The sequence below is a fragment of the Scyliorhinus torazame genome, chromosome 24 (genome assembly GCF_047496885.1).
Source record: "Scyliorhinus torazame isolate Kashiwa2021f chromosome 24, sScyTor2.1, whole genome shotgun sequence".
In the NCBI taxonomy this organism is placed as follows: domain Eukaryota; kingdom Metazoa; phylum Chordata; class Chondrichthyes; order Carcharhiniformes; family Scyliorhinidae; genus Scyliorhinus; species Scyliorhinus torazame.
In genome coordinates, this window is record NC_092730.1 from 44,198,056 (window position 1) to 44,218,296 (window position 20,241).

Here is a 20,241-nt window from a genome sequence, read left to right on the forward strand (position 1 = left end):
TGGGATTCGAGCCCTGACCTCCAGAGGAGACTGCGACCTGCGCTCGGCCAACCTGACGTAGTCGAAAGGTTAGGTGCGTTTGGGCCGAAATCGGGTGCTCTTTCCGAGGGTCGGTGCCGACTCGATGGGCCGAATGGCCTCCTTCTGCACTGGAGGTATTCTATGATTACTGAAATAGGATGAAAATGGCAGCATCAGCACACAAGGACAAGTTAAGGTCTCAGGCCAGAGTAAGTGTCCTGTGTAATGACACATAGAATGTACATTTATTGTGGACTGGTGCCGTCTCCTGGCTGAACCGGAGCCGTGCGACACGAACACTTTCATTCAGGAGCATTTTAAATTGGAGTGAAATAACTTACGCAAATTAAGTATTTGTTACGAAACAGTAAATCAAACTGATCTAAAGAATCAAAAGGACACGTCTCCAATCAGTGAGCGATGGTGGTATAGTGGTGAGCATAGCTGCCTTCCAAGCAGTTGACCCGGGTTCGATTCCCGGCCATCGCAATAATAAATTGTAAACTTTGCACCTCTTTGTGAGTTTCAAACTGAGGAAGGAAAAAGGTTCTCACTCAGAATTTAGTGGCAAGTACAGCGAGGAGTGAAATAAGTAACTTTCTCATCATTTTTAATGTGGTTTCAATATGGACAGTGTTCCACTATTCACTGCCCAAGCCCTCCGACAAAACTAAAAATCACAGCAATTTCACTTCAGCCTCACGAAGGGGACACAACAGACACGTTACAGACCAGGATGGGATATGAAGCTACGTGTACAGAGCACAATGGATTATTGTGCATCACCTTAACCACGTGGTACAGCTGCTTTACTTCATGGCCCTTTCGTATCCCTCAATCTGACTTCTCTGCGTTTATTTCGCACAGTTGGGTGTAAATAAAACATAAATTTTTGAGGAGAAACCCGTAATGGTCCGCACTTGGGCTTGTGGCGCAACGGTAGCGCGTCTGACTCCAGATCTGAAGGTTGCGTGTTCAAATCACGTCAAGCTCAGGATGTTTTTCTGCCGCTGGTTCCAGGAATTTCTCTCTGTGGGAATGTTCCCGAAATGACTCCGTTCAAAGCCGCAATGCTGGTAAATCTTTCCGGATATTTCAGATTTACCCGCTCAGTTTATATTTTTGAGCAGTTTCATCAAACATTCGGATAGCTCAGTCGGTAGAGCATGGGACTCTACCTCCCAGGGTCGAGGGTTCGAGCCGCACGTTGACCGCTTCCATATTATTATCTGAGAATATTGAACCAACTGTGCTAACCATTGTGCTACCGTGCTGCCCAACCAGTTGGTTCAATCTCACTGCTCGTGGGTGAGACCAGAACTACTGGGCAGTTAAAAACAAGGATGTCGCTCTTTTTCGGACGGAGATGAGGAGATTTCTCCCTCTCAGAGAGTTGCGCGACTTTGGAACTCTGCCTCAGAAGGCCGCGGAAGCGGGACATTGATTATGTTTAAGGTGGAGATGGGGAAATTCTTGTTCAGCAAATCAAAGGTTTATCGGGGTTGCATACAACCATTGCATTCAGCCAGTTACCTGGGTGCACGAGCGTGCGGTTTTTTATTTGATATATCAGTTCCACACCATAGTGAAACGGTGTTAAAATGTCGTTTTCATTTCTTCACGTGTTCTCCACTGATATATTCGCTGCAATAACTTCTCTGGGCACAAAGCACAGTAGCACAAGTGGCTAGCACTGTGGCTTCACAGCGCCAGGGTACCAGGTTCGATTCACTGCCTGTCCGCGGAGTCCTCACGTTCTGCCCCTGTCTGCGTGGGTTTCCTCCGGGTGCTCCGGATATCTCCCACAGTGCAAAGTCGTGGATTAGGTGGATTGGCCGTCCTAAATTGCACTCAGTGCCCATACGTTACATACGGGACAAGTCTTCATAAATAGAAGCGTCATCCGGGCCCTGGGTCACTGCCCGTCTGGAGTTTGCTCATTCTTCCCATGTGTGCGTGGGTTTCCACATACCTTGCACATCTTTGGGTTTCACCCCCACAACCCAAAGATGTGCAAGGTATGTGGATTGGCCACGCAAAATTGGCCCTTAATCGGAAAAAAAAAAGAATTGGGTACTCTAAATTTACACAGAACTAAATAAATAAATAGAACCGCCGAGCACAAAGGCAAGGCCGCTATGGAGATTCTTCATAAAATGCTGCAACAGAAATAGACAATGTTGGATAACTCGGCTGGTCTGGCAGCATCTGTGGAGAGAGAAACAGAGTTACAGTTTCCAGTCCAGTCTGACCATGCTTCCCATTCTCTGTTTCCCGCTCCACAGATGCTGCCAGGTCTGCTGAGATTTTCCAGCTCTGGGCGACTGACATGGACACGGTGGACGGAATGGCCGCACCCTGTGCTGGAACCATTCTATAATTCTAGTAAGAAGTCTTACAACACCAGGTTAAAGTCCAACAGGTTTGTTTCGATTTCACTAGCTTTCGGAGAGCTGCTCCTTCCTCAGGTGAATGAAGAGGTATGGTCCACAAACATATATATAGACAGATTCAAAGATGCCCGACAATGCTTGGAATGCGAGCATTAGCAGGTGATTAAATCTTTACAGATCCAGAGATGGGGTAACCCCATGTTAAAGAGGTGTGAATTGTGTCAAGCCATCATCTATAATTCTAAACTGTCCTCGTAATTGAAACCTTCTATGCCTGTATCATTCTGTGGAGTTTAACCTGTTACGCTCCTCCTCATCTGAGCAGATCCTGTGTATACGGAGAGCCTGTCCATCGGGGATGGCTTCTTTAATGTGTTTAGGGTGGAAGCTGGAGAAGTGTGAGGTTATCCGTGGGTTTGCAGTAAAGCGAAGTGCTGAGGTGACCGCCCTTGATGGAGACGAGTGTGTCCAAGAATGCAACTGATTTTGGAGAGTAGTCCATGGTTGGATGGAACTTATGGATGTCATCGTGTAGTCGTTTCAGTGATTCTTTGCTGTGGGTCCAAAGGAAAAAAAATGTCATCGATGTATAACGTTGGTTGAAGGTCCTGTGCGGTTAGTAGGTCCTGTTCAAACCTCTGCCTGAAGATGTTGGCATATTGGGTGCGAATTTGGTCCCCATGGCTGTTCCGTGCGTCTGGATGAAGAACTTGTTGTCGAAGGTGAAGACGTTGTGATCCAGAATGAAGCCGATGATTTGCAGAATTGCATCTGGAGATTGGCAGTTGTCGGTGTTGAGTACTGAGGCTGTTGCAGCAATGCCGTCGTCATGGGGGATGCTGGTATACAGTGCCGAGACATCCATTGTGACGAGGAAAGTTCTTAGTTCAACTGGTCCATGGGTGCTGAATACATTAAAGTTCTGAATACATTTTTGGACTCCCCTCATTCCCTCCTCCAGCAGATTTTTGCCGGGTAAATATCCTGATTCCCTCATTCTCTCGAACAATGAAATGTCGCTTGGCTTTGACACTACCCAATAGACAGAGTGGTTCCGAACTCACTACCCGATCAATGCATCTCAATCGGAACAAGACTGAATTTTCAATTCTCGCTCTTCCAACACAACTCGATGCAATCCGGCCTCATAACTTGGACTGGATTGTCACATCAGTGATTGCAGATCCATCTTGGAAAAATGCCCACTTGGGAGAAAGCAGGATGGAATTTCGAACCCACGCACGGAGAGCTCAATGGATTAGCAGTCCGGCCCCTTAACCACTCGGCCACCTCATCCCGTAAACGCGTTGGTCAAATCGAAGGCTTATCAGGTACAAACAACCATTGTATTCAGCCAGCTGCGTGGATGCTGTTTTTACTTGAGGATAAATTCAGAATCCCACACCATGATCAAACGACCTTTAAATACCCTTTCCGTTTTTTTCACGTGTTCTGCACTGATATATTCGCTGCAATAACTTCCCGGGAGCTCAAACCTCCTCCCGATTTCAGTCAATGACACCATCCGGTCTCGTCCGTATTTTTGAACCCGGGACCTCTGGCATTTTATCGCAGCTGAGAATCAGTGGCAATATCAGGAGTGGGATTGAACCCTCGTCTCCAGAGGAGACTGACACCTGATGAATCCAAACGGTTCTAGGGGATTGGGCCGTGTTGGGGTGCTCTTTCCGAGGGTCAGTGCAGACAGGATGGGCCGAATGGTCTCCTTCTGTACTGGAGGGATTCTATGGTTACTTAACCAGGGTGCAAACGGCAGCATCAGGCCACAAGGGCAGCACGGCAGCATTGTGGGTAGCACAATTGCTTCACAGCTCCAGGGTCCCAGGTTCGATTCCGGCTTGGGTCACTGTCTGTGCGGAGTCTGCACATCCTCCCCGTGTCTGCGTGGGTTTCCTCCAGGTGCTCCGGTTTCCTCCCACAGTCCAAAGATGTGCAGGTTAGGTGGATTGGCCATGATAAATTGCCCTTAGTGTCCAAAATTGCCCTTAGTGTTGGGTTGGGTTACTGGGATAGGGTGGAGGTGTGGACCTTGGGTAGGGTGCTCTTTCTAAGAGCCGGTGCAGACTCGATGGGCTGAATGGCCTCCTTCTGCATTGTAAATTCAGTAAATTCTAAGGACAAGGTGAGGTCTCAGGCCAGAGCAAGAGTCCTATGTAATAACACACAGAACATCAGAAGTAAAAACATTTATTGTGGACTGGTGCCATCTCCTGGCTGACGGGGAGCAGTGCGACACGGACACTTTCATTCAGGAGCATTTTAAATTGGAGTGAAATAACAGAAACAAAGCAAGACGTTGTTTACGAAACAAAGCAAAGCATCAAAGGACTCAACATTCGGCAGTAAGTGATGGAGGGATACTGGGGAGCATCGCTGCCTTCCAAGCAGTTGATCCGGGGTCGATTCCCGGCCATCGCAATAATAATTTGGTCGGAGGCGTTTGCGTGATTCCGTGTGTTTCGAGCTGAGGAAGAGAGCTGGAGAAAGTGAGGTGGCTGGAGGCAGGAATCTCCGCTTGTTCTAAATAGTCTGGTTGGATTGTTCGCATCCGTCCGAGTGGCGAAACTGGGATCTCGGTTTCTGTAGTGATTTATTATTGGATATTGTTATATATAGAATTGACAATGCAAATGGAGGCCATTCGGACCATCGAGTCTGCACCGGCTCTTGGAAAGAGCACCCTACCCAAGCCCACACCACCCTATCCCCATAACCCAATAACCCCACTCAACCAACACGAAGGGCAATTTAGCATGGCCAATCCACCTAACCTGCACATCTTTGGACTGTGGGAGGAAACCGGAGCACCCGGAGGAAATGCACTCACACACGGGGAGAATGTGCAGACTCCGCACAGACAGTGACCCAGCCGGGAATCGAACCTGGGACCCTGGAACTGTGAAGCTGATGAATGTGATATAAAATAGTTAATTTAAATGTATTAGTTACAGTAATGTAGATGTAGGCCAGTCTAATTCTAGTGAGTTCACAGACAAAGGATTTCAGAAAACATGGCACGAAAGGGGGAGGTGTGTCTGGTGGAGGAGGAGAAAAGGATGCTGGGTAACAAGAGGTCCAGGGTTAAGGAATGAGAAGTGAGCCAATTAGGATGTATGGCCAGGTCAGGAGGGGTATAGGATGACCTATGTGAATCTGTATGTGAAACTTGATGTCATTTGAATGTATTTGTAGAGATTCCTTTGTCTCCAATGGCACTCGATTCGGAAGACCCAGGAGGCAGCTTGTGTTCTGGGTTTGTGTGATGCGATTCAGACTTGCAAGTTGGTTAAAAATAAATAATGCTATGCCTACAAATGCATCTCGAGTTTTATTGAGGCCAGACTAACGGGTAAAGAATTCAATGTTTTGTCATTTGGTGCCGGAAACCCGGGATTTCTCCAGACGGTTAGCGACCAACTGCGAAATCAGAATTAGACTGATTTTTGACAAGGAAAGTGGAAACGGGCCCACAATGTGTGTAGCTGTAAAATAACCCACATTGGTTTTCCCCTCTTCTCATGGTCTGATTGGTCTGGTCACTCGCGGTTGGTACGGAAAGATCATCTCGATGAAATCAAAGGTCAGTCTGGGGATTAGAAAATTGAACTGATGGGACATCTGGCAAGATGGTTTAGTTCCACGAGAGTGTTTTGGAAACTATTGTTGATTAAGCGAAAATTGTATCCTTAGACTGTAGTGGCGAGAAAAGATACATTTTAAGAGAAACTGGATGCTGCGTGTTAGTTAAAGCAGAAGCCTCTCAAAGGTTTAACAGCAGCTTGAGATAGCTGGCAGCATGTGGTGTAATTGGATACCTTTCTTTCGAGTCACTGAAACCCCAGCAAAGTTGCAGCTTGTGGTGGAATTGGATACCTTTCTTTCGAGTCAGTGAAACTCCAGCAAAGTTACGTTTTGAAGTAAGTAAAAGGTAAAGGAAACCAGTGGATTTCTCCACCTCTTTGATAAAAGTTAATTATTTTAGCAAGCAATTGATTGAAATTGCCAGAATCTTAAGTTTGAATTACTTGAAATAATGTTGATCTCATTTTATTTGTGAATTAATAGAAACTTAAAGAAACTCACTGACACCATTTTAAAAAGTGTAAATCTGGAGATGACAGTTGATTTTGCTCCGGTATAAATCACCACAGCTAACTGCTCCCTCATTGATAGCAGCCAACATTTTTGTGAATGTAAGAAAAACTTGTTGAAAGAAAAATTGTTAAGATAAAGAATTAATTAAGTTGTAAAAGTTATACAAGTTTGTGTTAAGCAAATCGTAAATTCAGTTCTGAGTTGAGATCAGAGCTTGCAGGTTGCAGTAATTCAATTTGAATTTTCAAACATTTTAAGTTTTAAAAGAACACTGTTAAAACCTTTTAAATAATTTTGCCAAGTAGCAGAAATTGCCATTGGTCATAAATTGGCAAATACATTTTTAAAAAAAGATAGCCAAAGTATGAAAGCTAAAGAGTTAATTAGATTATGGAGACAAAATTGTCAACATGAGAGGGATAAGATCATGTTATTAAATTGGCAAGAAAATGCCCTTAAAATGGGGATTCCAATAAGTGAAAGGGGGAACCAGAAAACTCTGGAAGTCTTGAAAAAGGTGTGTGCATTCAAAAAACGCGCAAGTAAAGAGAGGGTGGACTCGAGAAAAAAAAAGAGCTACGTAGTTCAATAACTGACCTTGCATTGTCAGAAGCAGATGAGCACCTAGAAAATCGGACCATGTCGGGTAGAGTCCCGACTGCACCAGTAGCATTGTCTGCACTAATTCAGGAATCAGCAGGGTATGATAATTTATATCCAGTCACTGCACCCCAGATTCAAATCATGCCAGCCTCTCCAGCCCCTTCGGTTGATAGCTTGCGTCCTAATTCAGCATCTTCACCGCCTGTTAGAGAAGGGGAGCTCTGTTCAACAAACCCAGTTAGCTCTAGGACCCGATCTCGGACAATGAGAGCGGGGCCTGATCATATCCAGAAACAATCACGCATACCACCTAGATCCCTTCAGACCGATATGATAGGATAGAAAAGTATGAGCACAAAGAAAGAGGATGGGAATGGTTCTGAGAAGCTGGAGCTCCCCCTAGTCGCAGGGAAGGGCGTCGAAGTCTTTGAAGAGCCAGGGGAATCCGCTAGAGCGCCCGCTAGTGAGACTCTGAGACAGTTGCCGATTAGGAAAATACCAAACCCTGATGCTGTAACGGCGGCCGCCCAGCCCACGATAGACGTTTATTTCCCATGGAGACCCAGTGAGATGATGGCTATTCTGGCTGCAATCCCAGACAGGAAGAAATCTCCTGCTGCTTTCGTGGATTACCTGAGAACTACGATCTCAGTTTATCAAGCTAATTCTAGGGACATCTGGGCCCTAGTCCAGCAGGGTTTAACCCCAGCAGAGTACAGCAATCATCTCAATCACTTGCATTATGCTAGGCACGCCGCACTTCAGCAAGCCCATACTTTGGACGATGATAGACGGGCACAAATCCTGAATGCGTTGAATGTCACATTACAAAAGCCCATAAACATTTCTGCTATCTTAGACCTCAAACCTAAAAAGACTGAAGTGCCAGAGGAATTTCTGGAACGTTTTAATGAAATCTACCGTGGGCAGTCAGACGACTTGCCATACCAAAATGGTCAGAGTTCCCTTCAATGTTGTGCTATGTTAATGCATTGCCTAGCACCTTCCGTGGCTGCTGCCGTGAACTGTAATAACATGAATTAGTCAGAGAACGACCCTTCTCTGATGGCCAGGGCAGTCAGATTTTATTGGAAGGAGTGTGTAGGCCAGGAAGGAGGCTCAGTTACAAAGATTAAGACTGAGTATGTAATGAAAAAGGATGATCTGAGCTCCCAACCAGCGGCAGATACGGTGGCTGAGCAGCTGGAACCCCAATATTGTGACCTTGGGTGGGTGGATCAACATGGGGTAGGATATCAAACCCACCCAAATGGACCCTCAGCTCCTCTTTATGGCCCACCGTATGCACCAACAGCTTCACAACTCCCCTTTTCTGCACTTCTTTCCAAGAGCCGCTGCAGACTCGATGGGCCGAATGGCCTCCTTCTGCACTTGAAATTCTATCCCCATAACCCAATAACCCCACTCAACCAACACTAAGGGCAATTTAGCATGGCCAATCCACCTAACCTGCCCATCTTTGGACTTTGGGAGGAAACCGGATCACCCGGAGGAAACCCACTCACACACGGGGAGAATGTGCAGACTCCGCACAGACAGTGACCCAGCCGGGAATCGAACAGGGACCCTGGAACTGTGAAGCTGATGAACGTGATATAAAATAGTTAGTTTAAATATATTAGTTACAGTAATGTAGATGTGTAGGCCAGTCCAATTCTAGTGAGTCCACAGACAAAGGATTTCAGACAGCATGGCAAGGAAGGGGGGAGGGGTGTCTGGTGGAGGAGGAGAAAAGGATGCTAGGTAACAAGAGGCCCAGGGTTAAGGAATGAGAAGTGAGCCAATTAGGATGTATGGCCAGGTCAGGAGGTGTATAGGATGGCCTACGGGAATCGTGTATGTGAAACTTGATGCCATTTGAATGTATTTGTAGAGATACCTTTGTCTCCAATGACACTCGATGCGGGAAACCCAGGAGGCAGCTTGTGTTCTGGGTTCTTGTGAAGCGAGTTAGACTTGCAAGTTGGTTAAAAATAAATAATACTATGCCTAAAAATCCATCTCGAGTTTTATTGAGGGCAGACTGACGGGTATAGAATTCAATGTTTTGTCAAAGCAATTCCACTATGCTACCGTGCTGCCCTTACCTTGTCCTTATTACCCCACTGTGGGGTATTCCTGGAAGTTATTATATAAACTTTTCCCCTTCGCTCTGTTAAAGGAATTGGAAACATTGTAAAACTCCTGGTTCTATCTTTATCAAATGATATGACTGTGTTAATAAAACATAACCCATTCCAGTCAGTGGAGATGTGGTATTGGCACCAGTAAAACTCACACACCACAGCAGATGTTGTCTGTTTCCCTCAGAGAGAGTCAATTGAAGAGCTTCCCGATTTCGTTACTTTGAGCTTCACAGTGATGTGAAATGACAAATGTCCGGATCACACTAGAAGCAACACTTTGATACTAATTTATTGAAAAGAAAAGGCGGATGCACGGTGATAGCGACATGTTTACTTTTGGTGTGAGTGAGAATATAAATAGCAGAGGTTGGTTTATGGGTTATGGGCCCAGCACGCTTCCGCTGCGCCACTCCGCTCCTTAGGTCCGCCGTGTTCGCAATTACTGCTCTGAGGCAGCCAGATAACTATTTTTTTTTAAACGAGAACCCAAGTGTTGTGAAGCTCACTTTGGCTGGACAATAACATGGAACTTCAGCACGGCTGTAACAGACAGAGGAAGACACACAGAAAAGCAGGAAGAGACTATCAGGACACACACACACAATGACACACAGAAGAGTAGCAGTGCAAACCAGCAAGATACTGAGATGGACAAACTGGTTATTTAGGAAAACAGGGTTTTCTGTTGTACAAAGATAGGCAATTAAATGTATTTCTGCTGCGTAACTGTGCTCTCTGCTGTGTAACTGTGCTCTCTGCTGTGTAACTGAGCTCTCTGCTGTGTAACAGTGCTTTCTGCTGTGTAACTGAGCTCTCTGCTGTGTAACAGTGCTTTCTGCTGAGTAACTGAGCTCTCTGCTGTGTAACAGTGCTTTCTGCTGTGTAACTGAGCTCTCTGCTGTGTAACAGTGCTTTCTGCTGTGTAACTGTGCTCTCTGCTGTGTAACAGTGCTTTCTGCTGTGTAACTGAGCTCTCTGCTGTGTAACAGTGCTTTCTGCTGAGTAACTGAGCTCTCTGCTGTGTAACTGTGCTCTCTGCTGTGTAACTGTGCTCTCTGCTGTGTAACTGAGCTTTCTGCTGTGTAACTGTGCTCTCTGCTGTGTAACTGAGCTTTCTGCTGTGTAACTGTGCTCTCTGCTGAGTAACTGTGCTCTCTGCTGTGTAACTGTGCTCTCTGCTGTGTAACTGTGCTCTCTGCTGTGTAACTTAGCTCTCTGCTGAGTAACTGAGCTCTCTGCTGTGTAACTGTGCTCTCTGCTGCGTAACTGCGCTCTCTGCTGTATAATTGTGCTCTCTGCTGAGTAACTGCGCTCTCTGCTGTATAATTGTGCTCTCTGCTGTGTAACTGAGCTCTCTACTCTGTAACTGTGCTCTCTGCTGTGTAACCGTGCTCCCTGCTGTATAACTGAGCTCTCTGCTGTGTAACTGAGCTCTCTGCTGAGTAACTGCGCTCTCTGCTGTATAATTGTGCTCTCTGCTGTGTAACTGAGCTTTCTGCTGTGTAACTGAGCTCTCTGCTGTGTAACTGTGCTCCCTGCTGTATAACTGTGCTCTCTGCTGTGTAACTGTTTTCTCTGTCCTGGAACCGTGACTGTGCCGGTGACAGATCTTCACTGTGTTTGGGTCTAAACATTCCCTGTTGTGTAAATATGTTCCCAGTTGTGGAAATGTGATCCGTCTGAATCAGAACCTTTCTCCGCCATTACTGAGACGAAATTTCAATTCCAGATTTATCAAATCTTGTCATGAAAGATTAGTTCAGGCCTGTGGATTCCCAGTCCCGGGACAGAACTGTATTCCTGTTATCAAAACAGTTCGTTCAGCTCAACATTCTGAGATGGAAGCGCCCAATATGGGGCTTGAACCCAATATGAAACAATATAGGGCTTGAATCCACGACCGTGGGATTAAATGTCCGATGCTCTGCCGACTGAGCTAACCGGGCTGCTGTCAAAAATATTATTAACCCTCTTCCTGAGGAGATTAGAATTTGCTAAGCAGCGAACCTTGTGTCAAACCGTTTACTAAAATTCCGATTAATTCTTCGGCCACAGTCGCTGGGAGCAGGGCTCGAACCTGCTGGGGAAGTCCAACACCTTAACCACTCGACCATCGCAGCTCGGTTCAATAGGTCATTCATTAAACATTATAAAACATACAAAACATTATAAAACCGGCCAGGAATCACTCCAGGAAGTTCTTGCATTCCTGCGATGAACGGTGCCCCGGTGTTTCTGTGAGGAGCGGTTGAATCTACCTTACAATTGACCATTGGATTTGGAGAGAAGCCTTGAGAGACTGGAAAATCCAAGTTCCCGAAACGCACAATTTCACTGATTCAATTGTTTGCGGAAGAAAATAAGTTACTTTGGAAATATCCTAGAAGTTCATTTTTGCTTTACATGGAACAGCACCGAACTTCCCAGTCCAGCTCCAAATTAAAGCAATTCAATCACAGAAACTGGCAGCACAGAAGGAGGCCTGTGCAGACCGAATGGTCACGTGACTACGTGTTCCCCATCTAAAATGATCAGGTGTTCTCCCCGGATCGCGCTCAGAGCACAAGCCTGGAGCAGCTGCTCAAACAGTAAATAAATTATTTTTTGTTACACGTCCTTGGTCGCCAGTCTTTGAGAGATCAGAATTTCTCCATGGTGTCAGGAGTGGGCAGTATGGCACAAGGGCTTCGCCACCTAAACCCGCTGCTGTCATAGAATCAGAGAATCCCTATTGTGCAAATGAAGACCATTCGGCACAACGAGTCTGTACTGACCCTCCGAAAGCTCACGCACCTGCCCTCTACTGGAATATTGGGTCCGATGGAGCAACTCTGGCCCCCATTCCAACCCCTGAAATCCGTCCCTCCCCTCTCATGAGTGGGGTGCAGGATTGGAGGGTCAGTGCAGACTCGATGGGCCGAATAGCCTCCTTCTGCATTTTACTGGTTTCTACGGAAACAGATATGATCACAGTATTTATTCACATGGGATAAACATTGGCTCGCACGTTACTGGCGGTGGCCGCGTGGCCTAATGGATAAGGCGTCTGACTTCGATGAATCGAATGATGATATCAGAAGATTGCAGGTTCGAGTCCTGCCGCGGTCGTTTTATACAGAAATCCGGTGGAACTTGCTGACAGCCGAGTTTTCCCTCCTCAGCTCATAGTTCCACCTTTCCATCCAAGCATTGCAGGGCTTTTTATGGAATATAATTCCTTCTAACATTGTTTTCATTCAATTCGCTCTCATCCTAGTATTTTGTTTATCCCCTGATGAATCCACAGTATCTGTTTGACTTGGATCAAGTATAGAATAAAATATTATGTATCAATCGGTTCAATACAATTCTGTGGAGGAAATGCTAATGTCGTCACGAAGACAGACAGAGTGATTGAGTCATAGAAGTTGGCAGCATGGAAAAAGCCCTTCGGCCCAGCTTGTCAATGCCGCCCAGTTTCTTTCACTAAGCGAGACAAACTTGTCCGCATTTGGCCCATATCCCTCTATACCCACCCTGCCCATGTAACTGTCTAACTGATTTTTAAAAGACAAAATGATACCCGCCTCCACCACTGCCTCTGGCAGCCCGTTCCAGATGCTCCTCAGTACCTTATTTATGCTCCTAATTATTTCACAGACCTCTTTGACATCATCCATAAGCCTCCTACGCTCCAGGAAAAAAAGTCCCAGCCTATCCAGCCTCTACCTTTCACTCAGACCATCAAGTCCTGGTAGCACCCTTGTAAACCACTTCTGCACTCTTTCTAGTTTAACAATATCCTTCGGAAAATAGGGTGACCAGAACTGAACACAATATTCCATGCGTGGTCTTACCAATGTCTTGTGCAACTTGAACAAGACGTCCCAACTCTTGTATTCAACATTTTGAGCTTAAAACCTCGCATTCCGAATGCCTTCTTCACCACCCTATCCACCTGCGACACTACCTTCAAGGAGCTGTGAACCTGTACTCCTAGATCTGTTTGTTCTGTAATTCTCCCCAACTCGCTACTAGTAACTGATTAGGTCAATCCCTGATTTGAGCTACCAAAATACATCACCTCACATTTATCCAAATTAACCTTCATCTGCCATTCATCGGCCCACTGGCCCAAGATGTTTAATAATGAGCTGAATCAACTGTTTTTTGTTCATAGGGATGAAAGATTGTCTCACTGGATTGGGAATCCAGAGGCCTGAAATACTCTTTGGGACAGGGAATAAATCTCACCATTCAAATTCACTGATTCAATAGATTTTCAGAGACGTTGAAAGGGTGGATGCTGAGAGGTTGTTTCTCCATGTGGGAGAGTCTAGGACCAGAGGGAATGATCTCAGAGTAAGGGGCCGCAAAATTAAATCAGAAATGATGAGTAATTTGTTCTCTCAGAGTATAGTGTATCTGTGGAAACATTGTTTCTAAGCGAATACTTGTCGAGGCTGGGGAAGTTAATATGCGCAAGATTAAATCAGTAAGGGAATCAAGGATTATGGGGATAAGGCGGGAAAGTGGGTTTGAAGATTATATCAGGTCAATCATAACCTCTTTGAATGGTGGAGCAGACAGGATGGGCCGAATGGGCCACTTCTGCTCCTCCGTCTTACAGTGTAATGAGATAATCTGATGAACTTGTTTTCACGGCTGGGCGGCCGGTTCTGGAAAGACAAAATCTGCCAGCAGTGCCCCAGATGAAGCTGGCGTCTGTTTTGGAGCTTCTGAAGCCGCAAGTTTTCATGGTGCCAAACTCCTGCCCAAAGCTGGTGTCGTGATTTAAATCGATTATCAGACAGAGGATTAGGAATATCGGTATAGAGATTGGTGCAAGAAGATTCACTCCTCAGGCCTGTTGAACTCCGAATCTAAACTCCATCCTAGTTCCGGATACACTGAATGAATCATCAGGTCACCCTCAATAAGTGGCCCAACGCGGAGATGCAGCAAATTGACCATCGAGGAGGATGGATTCAGACCCGCAGATGCAAAGCACAATGGATTAGCAGCGCATCTCGGCCAACTCGCCAAATGACCTGACTTCACCAAGCCACCTCATGGACCTTTAACATCTGCAACAACTAACGGAAGAAGGTTGTATTTGTCCATTGGTCCAGATGTGCAGCCAGTTGTGAAATGTTGGAAATATAGTCTCTGTCAGCAAATTACATTTCCAACATATCAGCTGAAGGATTGTTCTGAACGGACTGATGGGAATCACTTCAACACCATTGGAGTGGGCACGTGAGCAATAGGTCAGAAGGTGAGAGCATTGAGGGAGAACTCACAGACTGTATCAGAGAGAGACCTCTCCTGTGGAAATGTGTTCTCTGCTGTGTTACTGTGTTCTCTGCTGTGAAACTGTGCTCTCTGCTGTGGGACTGTGCTCTCTGCTGTGGGACTGTGTTCTCTGCTGTGGGACTGTGTTCTCTGCCGTGAACTGTGCGCTCTGCTGAGAAACTGCAATCTCTCCAGTGGAAATGTACTCTCTGCTGTGAAACTGCTCTCTGCTGAGGAAACGTGGACCAGATCTGATGCAGCTGAGGGTGCTGAGTGATGTAACGTGGACATGGTGAAGTTACTGGCCAGAAATTTCCGAATTCTATTTTTGCTTTTAATGGACAGCTACAATCCACGTGTTTATTCTCGGACACAACAATGAATAAAAATGAATCAGTGCTGAGCAGATTCTAACATCCCACACCTCCAGTTTGTTCTTATTGAGAACCCCGTCCTCGATGGAAGCTTTTGCTCTCCGAATCAGACCACCGCCTCCTGGGAATACAGCAGCGATACCTCCAAGATCTGATCAGTAACAGAATCACAGAATAATACAGTGTCCCCTTGTGACTGAGGGGAACAGGTGCTCCCTATCCGCCCTGTCTATACCTATCATAATCTTGTACACCTCGATGAGATCACCCCTCAGTCATCTCTGTCCCTGCGTGAGAGAGAAAACAAGCCTATCCAACCTCTCTTCATATCCTAACTGTTCCATCCCAAGCAACATCCTGCTGAATCACCTCTGCACCCCATCCAGTGCAGTCACATATTTCCTAGAATGTGGTGACCAGAATTGCACACGGTACTCCAGCTGTGACCTCCCCAACATTCTATACAACTCCACCATGACCTCTCTGCTTTTGTAATCCATGCCCCGAATGATAAAGACAAGTATCTCAAATGTCTTTTCCACCACCCTATTAACCTGCCCGTCTGCCTTCAGAGATCTATGGACAAACACTCCAAGGTCCCTTTGTTCCTCAGGACTTCCCAGTGTCAGGCCATTGACATTAATCCTATAATAATAATATTATATTCTTTATTGTCACAAGTAGGATTATATTAACACTGCAATGAAGTTACTGCGAAAACCCCCTACCAAATGATCACATCTAATTTTTCAGCGTTAAATTCCATCAGCCACTTTTCTGCCCATTTGACCATCCCGTCTGTATCTTCCTGTAACTCAAGACACTCAACCGCACTGTGAGCTTGAAACTCAGTGAAAGGATTTCACCCTCCTCTCGGAATCTGATCACCACCTCAATCCCAACATTCAGCTTGGGTGGGCAGACAAGACAACGTCCTTCCCGCAGGCCCCCCAGCACAGACTGGATAATATCCCAAACTCGTATCCTGCTAGTGTCACATTGCTCCACCACCTTGTTCTCTTCACAAAACGCCAGGAATCACAGACCAATTCTTCAGACCTTTGATTCGCTCTTCAAACAACATCTTGTCCCTGATTAAGTTCATCCTGGGAAGAGGGGCTCGGTATTCCGAGTTTCTCTGCAGCATCCGGTTGCTGTTGATGAACCAAAAGAGGCCTCACGCCTGAAAGAAAGCCTCTCTCACAGCCCTGCGAGCATGTCTCCATTAGACGGTGCAGTCAATACCTGCAGGGTAGATAACAATGGAGAGAAGTGTGAGCAATTTCAACGTCACAATTCTCTGGACACAGAGCATTCAAAATATTATATTATTGAAAATACTGAACTGATCCTCTGGGAGCAGGACTCAAGTCAAAGGGGAAAATCCAGTGGGTTTCTAGTGGAAAGATTTAACAACTGGATGATGGCAGCTGAAATCAGTACTTGCGTTACAATCTCTGTAGATATTCTACTGAATTTAACCCTGCAAAAGGCAGATTTTCCGACTAGAAATCCAACACATTTCCCCCTGTTGTGGAGGAAGTTCTCAATCGCACAGGTGGTCAAACGGAATAACGCTGGGCTGGGATTTGAGTCCAGATTTTTCTTTAGGGAACAGACACTTTAACGGATTAAGCTACAGAGTCTGAGGATGTTCAGCTAATCACAAGGGAATGCTGGAAATACGGTACGGATCTGTAGTATCTGTGAAAAGTGAAATAGTTAACATTTCACAACCCGACCTTTCGTTGGAACGACCTGTTCCTCTCTCCACAGAAGCTGCCGGATCAGCTGAATATTTCCAGCATTTTCTGTCTTTGTTTCAGATTTGCAGCATCCGCAGTATTTTGCTTTTGGGTCAAAGGACAATGAGTTGCCTTTCCTGCTGTGAGGGTTATTCCAGGTCTCTCTGGCTGTGATTGTCGCTGATTCGGCAAAACATTTACAATCTATCATTAATTGACCGTGAGAATGGGCGGTGAGGGGATTCTGGAACCGCTGCAAGTCCATATGGTGTATGTACACACACAGTGCTGTTAGGGAGGGGTTCCAGGTTTGGATGGTGCCTCGCGGAGGAAAAGTCAATTTCAGGAGTGGGATTCGAGCCCTGACCTCCAGAGAAGACTGCGACCAGCGCTCGGCCATCCTGACGTATTCGAAAGGTTAGGTGCATTTGGGCCGAAATCGGGTGCTCGTTCCGAGGGTCGGTACCGGTTCCATGGGCCGAATGGCCTCCTTCTGCACTGGAGGCAATCTATGATTACTGAAATAGGATGAAAATGGCAGCATCAGGACACAGGACGAGTTAAGGTCTCAGGCGAGAGGAAGTGTCCTATGTAATGACACATAGAATGTACATTTATTGTGGACTGGTGCCGCCTCCTGGCTGAACGGGAGCCGTGCGACACGGACAGTTTCATTCAGGAGCATTTTAAATTGGAGTGAAATAACTTACGCAAAGTAAGTACTTGATACGAAACAGTTAATCAAACTGATCTAAAGAACCAAAAGGACACGTTTCCAGTCAGTGAGCGATGGTGGTATAGTGGTGAGCACAGCTGCCTTCCCAGCAGTTGACCCGGGTTCGATTCCCGGCCATCGCAATAATAAATTGGGAATTTTTGCGCCTCTTCCTGAATTTCAAACTGAGGAAGAGAAAGTTTCTCACTCAGAATTTAGACGCAAATACAGCGGGGAATGAAATAAGTACTTATCGTTTTTTAACGTGGTTTCAATGTGGACAGTGTTTGACTATCCCCCCGCCCCCCCCCCACCCCCCGCGCCAGCCTTCAAACAAAAGTTAAAAATAACAGCATTTTTACTTCATCTTTGATGCACGATCAATTGCACAAATACTAAAGTTGTGGACAACTGTGGCTTTATTACAGTCAGATGCGAGGCCTCCTGCTGCATCTGGCGAAATGGCAGGGCACTGGAGGGCATGCATATTTATACAGTTCTCACTGGGCGGAGCCAGTCGGCAGGTCCTATCTTACATCTCCTATGTGGATCACCACATTCACCCTCTGTTAAAAATGAGTCCGGCGGGGGTGACATGAAACTATATACAATTATTGGAATTATGTACAGTGGTAGGGAAAGAAAAGTCCATGTTGACGGTCCGGAGTCCGTCAAAGGTTCAGCCGGTCCGGTGCTTTGGTGCTTCGTTGGGATCGGCGTAATGGTGGTGACGAAGTCGGTGCTGGCGGAGGTGGAGGTGGCGTCGATGGCGCCGATGGCGGTGCTGATGCTGGCCAGTCATCGGGGAACTCCGGGAGCGTGCAGAAGTCCTCTTCGTCCTCTTGTGCGGAAAAGGTGAGGGGGTCTGGGGGGGGGGCAATATTGGCGGCGCGGTGGGAGGTGGGGGGGTGGTGTTGGGGTGGAACTTGACGGTGCCAGGTCCCTGAGTGAGACAGTATCTTGGCGGCCGTCGGGAAACTCAACGTCGGCATATTGAGGGTTGGCGTGAAGCAGGTGAACCCTGTCCACCAAGGGGTCCGCCTTGTGGAGTCGGAGGTGCCTACGGAGAAGGACCTGTCCTGGAGCAGCGAGCCAAGTAGGGTGCGACACACCGGATGTGGACTTCCTGGGGAAGGTAAAAACACGTTCATGGGGTGTGTTACTAGTGGTGGTACACAATAGTGACCGGATGGAGTGCAGAGTGTCAAAGAGGACCTCCTGCCAGCGAGAGGCTGGGAGGTTCCTGGACCATAGGGCCAGCGGGACGGCCCTCAAACTGTCCCATTCACCCGTTCTACTTGCCCGTTTCCCCGGGGGTTGTAGCTGGTCATCCTACCGGAGGCTATACCCCTGCTGAGCAGGACGTGACGCAGCTCATCGCTCATGAATGAGGATCCCCTGTCACTGTGGATGTAGGCAGGGAAACCGAACAGCGAAGATGGTGCTGAGGGCCTTGATGACGGTGGCAGACGTCATATCGGGGCATGGGATGGTGAAGGGGAATCTGGAGTACGCATCGACCACACTGAGAATATGGTGTTATGGTCGGTGGAGGGGAGGGGCCCTTTGAAATCCACCCTGAGGCGTTCAAATGAGTGGGAAGCCTTCACCAGGCGTGCACGGTCTGGCCGGTAGAAGTGCGGCTTGCACTCCGCACAGACCTGGCAGACCCTGGTCACTGTCCTTACTTCCTCGACGGAGTAGGGCAGATTGTGAGCTTTGACCAGATGGTACAATCGGGTGACCTCCGGGTGACAAAGGCTGTTGTGTAGGGCCCAGAGTTGGTCCTCATGTGCGCTGGCACATGTACCTCGGGAGAGGGCGTCTGGAGGCTCGTTGAGTTTACCGGGGCGATACAAGATCTCGTAATTATAGGTGGAGAGCTCGATTCTCCACCGCAAGATTTTATCATTTTTGATCTTGCCCCGCTGTGTGTTATTGAACAATAAGGCTACCGACCGTTGGTCCGTAAGGAGAGTGAATCTCTTACCTGCCAGGTAATGCCTCCAATGCCGCTTCAAACAGCTTCAACGATAGCTTGAGCCTCCTTCTCGACGGATGAGTGTCGAATTTCAGAGACATGAAGGGTGCGGGGAAAGAAGGCCACGGGTCTGCCTGCCTGGTTAAGGGTGGCAGCCAGGGCGACGTCTGAAGCGTCGCTTTCTACTTGGAAAAGCAGTGACTCATCCACTGCGCGCAACCCAGCCTTGGCGATGTCTGCTCTGATGCGGACGAAAGCATGTTGTGTCTCGGCCGCAACGGGGAATTGGATGGAATGAATGAGTGGGCGGGCCTTGTCGGCATAGTTTGGGACCCACTGAGCGTGGTAGGAAAAGAAGCCCTGGCAGTGTTTGAGGGCCTTGGGGAAGTTCCATGAAGGGGCGCATGCGCTCGGGGTCGGGCCAGAGAAGACCATTTTGGACTACATAGCCGAGAATGGCTAACCGGGTCATGCTGAACACACACTTCTCTTTGTTGTAGGTCAGGTTGAGAAGGGTGGCAGTGCGGAGGAATTTATCGAGGTTGGCATCGTGGTCCTGCTGGTCATGGCCGCAGATGGTGACATTTTATAAGTACGGAAAGGTGGCCCACAAACCGTACTGGTCGACCACTTGGTCCATCTCTTTTTGGAAGACCGAGATCCCATTTGTGATACTGAACCCTAAGGAAGTGGTTGAGGCGACTGTCCCCCTCGAGGGCAGTGTATGGCCGGTCCGACTTCCAGGTGGGGAGCTGTAGGAAGCAGCCATCCGGTGAAATGGAAAACACCAGCCTCCTCCGCAGCTCCGCATCTCCGGCAACCTTGGCGCCAATTGGAAAATCTTCAAGCAAAAGTTCCTCCTGTACATCGAG

At 47.2% G+C, this 20,241-nt stretch overlaps 4 non-coding genes across 4 annotated transcripts; all 4 read left to right on the plus strand.

Moving 5' to 3' along the window:
* Positions 1-438: 438 nt before the first annotated feature.
* trnag-ucc (transfer RNA glycine (anticodon UCC)) lies at positions 439-510 on the plus strand. Its single transcript has one exon. It is a non-coding gene; the product is annotated as a tRNA-Gly (tRNA).
* A 433-nt stretch (positions 511-943) lies between these two features.
* trnaw-cca (transfer RNA tryptophan (anticodon CCA)) lies at positions 944-1,015 on the plus strand. The gene has a single exon. It is a non-coding gene; the product is annotated as a tRNA-Trp (tRNA).
* Positions 1,016-12,299: 11,284 nt separating this feature from the next.
* trnar-ucg (transfer RNA arginine (anticodon UCG)) lies at positions 12,300-12,388 on the plus strand. Its single transcript is given in 2 exon segments — positions 12,300-12,336; positions 12,353-12,388. It is a non-coding gene; the product is annotated as a tRNA-Arg (tRNA).
* A 5,071-nt stretch (positions 12,389-17,459) lies between these two features.
* Positions 17,460-17,531, plus strand: trnag-ucc (transfer RNA glycine (anticodon UCC)). The gene has a single exon. It is a non-coding gene; the product is annotated as a tRNA-Gly (tRNA).
* Positions 17,532-20,241: the final 2,710 nt, after the last annotated feature.